At 45.1% G+C, this 7,740-nt stretch overlaps 1 pseudogene; it reads right to left on the reverse strand.

The window, feature by feature from the left end:
- Positions 1 to 1,257: 1,257 nt before the first annotated feature.
- LOC147458836 (strigolactones hydrolase CXE15-like) lies at positions 1,258 to 2,769 on the reverse strand (annotated as a pseudogene).
- Between the last annotated feature and the right edge of the window lie 4,971 nt (positions 2,770 to 7,740).

Consider the following 7,740-nt stretch of genomic DNA (forward strand, 5'->3'; position numbering starts at 1 on the left):
GATCAACGCCCCGCTCGCCACTCAAACGACCATGACAACGTGTTGAGCTAACCCCGTAGGTGTGTGCGTTTTGTTGCCCTCAAGACGCAAAATAAATCCTATATGGTAAACTCTCGCAAGAAAAAGTAAACTAAAACAGAAAATTTCAACTCGAACACGTCCGTTTAAAATCGAACGATCGAGCTTACCTCGCCTTTTTGCGTGCACACTCCCTTGCCATGGATCCCATGACGGGGTCTTCATTCAAGATCCCGTCTTATTTAGTTCTGAGGCGAGTTTACCTTGCCTAAGTTTGCCGAGATCTACGATGCTCAATCATCCCACCCGGGATCCGATTACCTCCCATGCTCATGTGAGATATAGGCTACCCCACCGTATTGTAGTGAAATAAATATGCATAAATTGTATCAAGGAAAGGTCTTTCAGTACACATCAGTTATGATTTGCCACATCATTACTTACTAAAGCATTCTTTGACATCATCGCTTGAGTCATCGAGCCTCATGTGAGAGTCATCTCCTTACTCATCTATTTACTCAAAAGCTCCCAGTGTCCCACATGCTAACATTCTTAACTCTTCTTCACCTCTCGAACTCTTTCCCATACTCATTCCTCATCACTATCTCATACTCATTCTTCATCACTATCTCATACGGGCATGGATTGGATGGGATCAATGGTCCACTCCTTTTTTGGGGAGTGTGGATATCGTGTGCCGTTGATCTCGCGACGCACCCGAATTGACCAATTTGTTCGAATTTACTAAAGCTGACCCGAATTTACACAACGATGGGTTTATCATAAAAGAAACCTTTCTCCCATTGCTTTCAATGCGCAGGTGAGGTGGTTAAGGTGATAGGCTTGGAAAGGTGGTGTCCGGGGTTCAAGTTCGAGGGATGAGAGGGGGAAGGGGGGCGAGGACGCCCGAATTTACAAATTTTGGTGTGCCCGAATTTAGCTATTTTCTCAAATTTACAAAAGCCGCATCGAACAACTCATATCGCGTCCGATCCCCGAAATGGGTGTGGTCCATTGACCCCGACGAGCCCGTGCCCGTGTGAGATAGTTCTGAGGATACTCTTTGACACATGCATCCTTCCCAACATGCACTTGTTTCCCAAGAAACATGAGTGAAGATGGGTAAGAACCAATTCACGAGTAAAGAGACTACTCGCACCTAGGGCTGTTGTAGTTTACATATAAAACTACGAGGTGGTGAGCAAAATTGATGATCCAAAAAGAAAAAAACCCCATCTGGTAGTAAACGCTAAGTGTAATTGATAAGAAAAACCCTAAGCACTCGTAAAATATTCTCACCTTTCACACTAAAGCCTTAGTGCCCTTAAAATTGATTATCCAATTCGGCCAATCCACGCTCATCTTCGGTTTCATGGGCCAGAGCTGAGCTTGTCAACTGGCTTCACAGCCCCAACTCCCTTAATCAGGGAGGATGTGTTGTTAATGTCCAATATCTGGCAAAAGGATTCTTCTCAGTGCAATTCACTGACGAAGTGGTCGTGCCCAAAGTCCTATCCAACTACTTATCTTCAAAACCCGTCACGATGGTTTAAGGCTTTTCATTCAAAGAGCCTAGGCAAGTGACGAAAATAAAGCCAAAAATAAACCGAGGCATGTGACAGGGAGAGAGAGGCCATCACAAACATATAAACATCATTTTGATGCAGACAATCTTTAGATTTTCTCAAGAAGGCGGTCCAGGCTTGAATGAAGTTTGCAAGTCGGATTCTCAAGCGTTCCGCTTCGGGGCAGAGTGGGTCAGAAATATGAAAGACATGGCTTCTACCTGGAGCAACATAGAGCTGAACATCAGGACAGAAGCCTCGGACCAGCTCATAAAAGCGCATGGTCATGTTGTAACGAAAGTCTTTCTGCAATGCTAATGAAGATGTGTGGATACACCGCTAGAGGCTCAAGAGGCGGTGCATTCACATGAAGAGGATTCACAGGGGCATAATCCAGTCTCTCCCTCTGGCAACACCATATTATATAGCTGCACTACTTGTATACGAAGATCCTGACCCACCATCATCCCCCTCTTTTCCTCTGAATGAAATCCTGGATCGACAAGCAGAAGGCCTTTTAAACACAGAGGACCCAGATCCAACGAGTCAATTTCCGCTGCGGTGTCCCTTGCTACCTTGAGGACGATAGAGGCACCAGCACTTTCGCCCGCAAAGAAGAAATTGGAGAAATCAGCAAGCTCAGACGTTAGCCAGAGATGGGAGAGCTGCTGTTTAGCTTGCAAGATGAGCCATTTAAAAGCGAGGGCTGCGTCATCAAAGGCGGCAGGGAGGCGGTGGACGGGGCCGAGGCGGTAGGAGAGGGAGACCCAAATGGAGTTGGAAAGCCAGCACATGGAAGCGCAGAAGGCGTGGAAGGGGTACATATTGGGTTGCCCAAAGCAGTAGGCACCGCCATGGGCGTAGAGCACTACAGGCTTCTTGCCCTCAAGCTGGGGTCGGAAGATACGCACCCACACGAGGTCGCCCACTTGCACATCTGTAGTGGCCACACCATCTTTGAACTCCTCGCACGCCTCCACCTCCGGCAACCGCGTCAGTACCTCCTCCATCTCTCAGATTCTGTCTATCTCGGTTCATATAAAAGCCTAGTGTTGCCGCCCTCATGTTCACATTAAGCGGTGGCAAAGTTTGCATACTGCAGAGGGCCCGACCACACCTAGCCACACCTGCAGCAGCCGTATGAAAGACGTGACCACCCATTTGGTGCTGAAAAGTGACGGGGTAGGTAGTATGCTATTTGGTGTTTTTTTTTTCCACGAAAAGTTTTGGGAATGTATTAGATAAAGAAGCCTTAAAGTCCTCGTTCAGACTGCACAATCCATCTTCAGCCTTTTTCTTTTTTTCCATAAAAGCTTTGGGAATGTATTAGATAACAGACAACAGTTACAAAATGCCGGGGGAGATTACAAAAACATTGAGGTAAACGAGGGGAGATAATGCTCCATCGAGACACTTGATCAAAATTACATAGCTTGTTACAATCACCAGTTATTTCCATCGGGTAATGAACTAAGCACTTCCTGTAAGTGAGCTATGAACCTTAAGCCATTGAAATACTGCCTCCTTAACTTTTCTTCTTCCGCCTTGCAGTCATCAATCATCCTCTGCAGGTGAGTGTATGAGCCGTCTAGCAATACCTCCTGCTGTTTATTGATGTTCGCGCTATTGTAGAATCCCATGCAGTCATTTAGCACCTTTCGGTTAGCTTCGTAGATTTTGCACTGGTCCAGTTTGAGCTGATTAGCCTGCAAGGAGAAATGAGAAAACCGTACCCTCAGACTTTTAGTCTGGTAAGCATTGTTAAATATGCTGTCATTTCTTTCAAGCCAAATTAACCAGAAAAAAGCTCCTCTTATCCTGTTCCGGATGACTGAATAAAGTGAGACCGAATCCCCCAGTAGTAATTGCTTCCAATTGGGGGTTAAGGGATACAGTATATTAGAGTTAGCTGGACAATTTAGAAAGAGGTGGGGGATGTCTTCCTCAGCTTGCGAGCATCTTTTACAGGTCCCTAGGCCCATCCCAACAGCCCTGAGTTTGCTTCCAGTCCATACTACCTTGTGTAGAATTAGCCAGAGAAGGACAGAGTGCTTGGCTGGGATTTCTTTGCTCCAGATGCTCTGAAACTTGAAATTCCATTGCTTCAACCCTTTTCTGTTTTTGGCTTTCTAAAAGCAGCCTTAAAGGCCTCGTTCAGACTGCGCAATCTATCTTCAACCCTTTTCCACCCGGAAGCAGAGCTAACTTTTCGATTGTCCGCTGCTCTGTTCACACATAGAAGCTGGAAAAAAAGCACCTGTACGGCGCTGTGGCTTTTGATTGGCTGGTGCAGTGCAGCACAAGCTACGGGCGGGGTGGGCAACCGGAACATGGAGTGGCTCCCTTGGGCATGAATCAACGTTCCAACTCAGTACGGCTAGCCAAGTTGCATCTGCAGTCTTAACTGCCTCCAATGAGGCGTGCATTTCAATTAGTCCACCTAAGCAAAAAGTCTCTTGCGCACGGTAGTCTGAACCCAGCCTTAGTGTTGAGTTGGGTTAGGCATACTTTCATTGTATTCGATGCCAATACATATGTGCTACCCATTTCGGAAAACAAATTACGGATGGAATCCTCCATGGATGCCTCAAGCAACTAGACCGCAATGCACGCACGTGAGGGGCAAGGTCGTCTGTAGACCTGAGCATCAAGGCTGCGACGTCACCACTACAACATAACACGAAGATATCGACGCATCATATATCGACGGCCATGCCTTTCCACGCGTATATCGACGTAATTGCAGCCCGTCCATATATCCGTGGATATACGCGTCGCAATGTCCGTCAATATATGCGTGGAAAGGCATGGTTTGCCACGCGTATATCGACGGAAATTCCCACGGGTATATCGACACACATTGCGACGCAAAAAAAATTGGGGGGAAAAAAGGGGAAATCGCGCGCAGGGGCCATTTTCGCCTACAATGCATGAGCTCAGATCTTGGCCGAAACCTGCTGCGCAAGTATTATGTCACTCTCCCCCCCCCCCCCCCCCCCCCCCCCCTCTCTCTCTCTCTCTACATCGTGTGTGTGTGTGTGTGTGTGTGTGTGTAGGAAAGAGATAGATAGATAGAGAGAGAAAGCGGTGTGTGTGTGTGTAGGAAAGAGAGAGAGAGAGAGAGAGAGAGAGAGAGAGAGAGAGAGAGAGAGAGAGAGAGCGGTGTGTGTGTGTAGAAAAGAGAGAGAGAGAGAGAGAGAGAGAGAGAGAGAGAGAGAGAGGTGTATTGTAGACATGTAGTAGTGTTAGTGTGTATACGCGCTTCACCAGGGGCACTTTTCTCCCACTGGGTTTTTCCCCCTGGACATCCGGTGTGAAAGGACACCTTATCTCTTAGGGTTTCATATAAGCTTTGTAGCTCTGAGTTTGTATACTCTATTATTCTAATACAAAAAGAGAGACTACAGAGATCTCGTACGCAAGCTCTGTGTCTTCTCCTTCTCCATCTTCTTCCTACTCTGAGTTGCTGTCTTCGTTCTGTTTCTTGTTTCATCATCTTCAACAATTGGTATCAGAGCAAGGTGATTTCCAGAGCTTCTACTTGCGTTTTCGCGTCCGCGCGCGCAATCGCAGTTTTCAGGCAGTTTTCGGAAAATTTGCTCGTGGGAGCATCCTCGACGTTTCGGGAGTATTCTAAGTAGGTGTCCTGGGGTTTTACCCCCCTTTCGAAGTCGTTCGAGCCCTCAGAATTTTGTTCTGAGCAACGTAGCAGAAGTTACTTTTCGGAGGCGTTTAGATCAAGAGGGTGTGCTTTTTGACAGATTTTCTTCAGGTAAACAGTTCTTTTGGGAAGCAGCTTGTCTTAGCTTTGTACTGAGATTTTGTGTAGAGTTTTTCTTGGATTGGAGAGGAGATTTGTGAATCTCTTGGAGGTTCTTTTGCTCTCTTGTGTGCATCTACAGTATGGCTCAATCTACGGAGAAAGAGATTTTTGGTGCGTTTACATCCGAAGACAAATTGGATGGTACCAACTATTCTCTTTGGTCTTTTATGGCCAAAAATGTTTTGGTTGGTAAAGGATTGTGGGATTATGTATCTGGAGATGAAGTTCGTCCAGGTAGCATTGCACCTGCCACGCTTGGTCGTGGTGCAGCTGTTGGTGCAGGACCCTCACAAGTCACTCCAGAGCAAAAGAGATGGGATACTAAAGATGCACAGGCTATGGCTGTGATTGCCTTAACCATAAAGAGGACAATCACACCACATATCAGATCTTGCAGAACTTCTGAGGATGCTTGGAACACTCTGCAAGCTATGTTTGGAGGAAGAAACGCTGCCAGAATAGAGTTTTTGAAGAAACAACTTGACAAAATACAGATGGACGAAGGTGACGATATCGTCGAGCATCTTACAAAAATCAGGGATCTTAAAGAGCAATTGCTTAGCATTGATGAAGTGATTCCAGAGAAGGACTTGGTTTCCAAAACACTCAATTCACTACCACCATCTTATTTGACTTTTCAGACTTCTTTGACTCTGTCTTTGCGAGCTAATCCTGACCCTCTTCATTTTGAAGAGTTAGTGGCTTTGCTATTGCAGGAGGATCAATCACGTAAGAACAAGTCTTTACAGGTGGATGGTATGGATCATGCTCTTGTTGTACAGAACAAAAACAAGGGTAAAGAGAGTGCTCATCACTCCAAGTCTAGTGCAGGACAGTCTTCAGAGAAGTCTAAAGGTGATTCCGACAAATCCAAGAAGAAAGGTAAATGTCACTACTGCAAGAAACCTGGTCACTACATTAGTGAGTGTAAAAAGCGAATTGCTAAAGAAAAGAAGAAAGAGTCAAGTTTGGTTGTTTCAGCTTCTGGTGATTCTTCTACAGCTAAAGAAGAGTCTGCAAACTTTGTGCAGGATTCTTATGATTTTGTAGTATGTTCAGATTTTTCTGCTTACAGTGTTGACAAGACACAAATGATTTGGTACTTTGATAGTGGTGCATCCAGGCATATTACTTCAAGGAAGGATTTGTTTTGTTCATTGGATGCAGCTCCAGCAGGAAAGAAGGTGACATGTGCAAATAATGCTTCTTATCCAATCAAAGGCGTTGGTAAGATTTTGATTACCATTTCAGATGGTTCACATTTATGCTTGCCAGATGTCTTATATGTTCGAGGGATCAAGAAGAATTTTTTGTCTGTATCCTCTCTTGCAAAAAATGGTCTTCGGGTCATTTTTGAGGATGACAGATGTGTTGTACGAGATCGAGAGAATGGTTATTCTCTTATCACTACAGGTACGCTGGAAAATGGACTATTTGTGCTAGATCATTATGAAAAGCAGATTCAGGTATGTATTGCAGAAACAAAGACTCGGGCAATGCAGGATGCTGAGTTGTGGCATGCTAGATTTGGGCATGTTAGTTACGGCAGTTTGATGACTTTACAACGTCATAATATGGTGCATGATTTGTCTTTATTGGAGATGCCACCAAGACATGTATGTGAAGGTTGCGTTCTTGGAAAGATGCACAGATTTGCATTTTCGCAGGATGGTTCAGTTAGAGCGACACGAAAGTTGCAGCTTGTACACAGTGATGTATGTGGTCCTATGAGGACGCCATCTATAGGAAACAGCCTTTATCTTGTGACCTTCATTGATGACTTTTCCAGGTTTTGTTGGGTGTATCCACTCAAAGCAAAGTCAGATGTGTTTGCAGTTTTTCAACATTATGTCGCCATGGTTGAAAATGAAACACGTTGCAAAGTACAGACTCTTCGTACCGATCGAGGAGGTGAATACATGTCAGGTGCATTTAAGGATTTTTTGGGAAAGAAAGGCATTAAACACCAATGCACTATGCCATACACACCACAACAGAATGGTGTTGCAGAAAGGAAGAACAAGTCTTTAATGGAGACGGCTAGATGTATGCTCAAGGCTAAGAGTTTGCCTCATAAGCTATGGATGGAGGCAGTTGCTTGTGCAGCACATGTTTTGAACAGGTGTCCTACTCGTGCCTTGAAGACCATTACTGCATATGAAGCTTGGTATGACAGAAAACCTTCAGTCAGTTATCTTCGTGTTTTTGGTTGTCTTGCTTATGCTCACATCCCTCAGCAGTTACGTGGGAAGCTTGATGATAAGGCAATCAAATGTATATTTGTGAGGTACAATAGTGGAAGTAAAGGTTATAGACTTTACAATCCTGCTACAA

This window comes from Adiantum capillus-veneris, chromosome 4 (assembly GCF_014529385.1).
Source record: "Adiantum capillus-veneris isolate H3 chromosome 4, ASM1452938v2, whole genome shotgun sequence".
NCBI lineage: Eukaryota > Viridiplantae > Streptophyta > Polypodiopsida > Polypodiales > Pteridaceae > Adiantum > Adiantum capillus-veneris.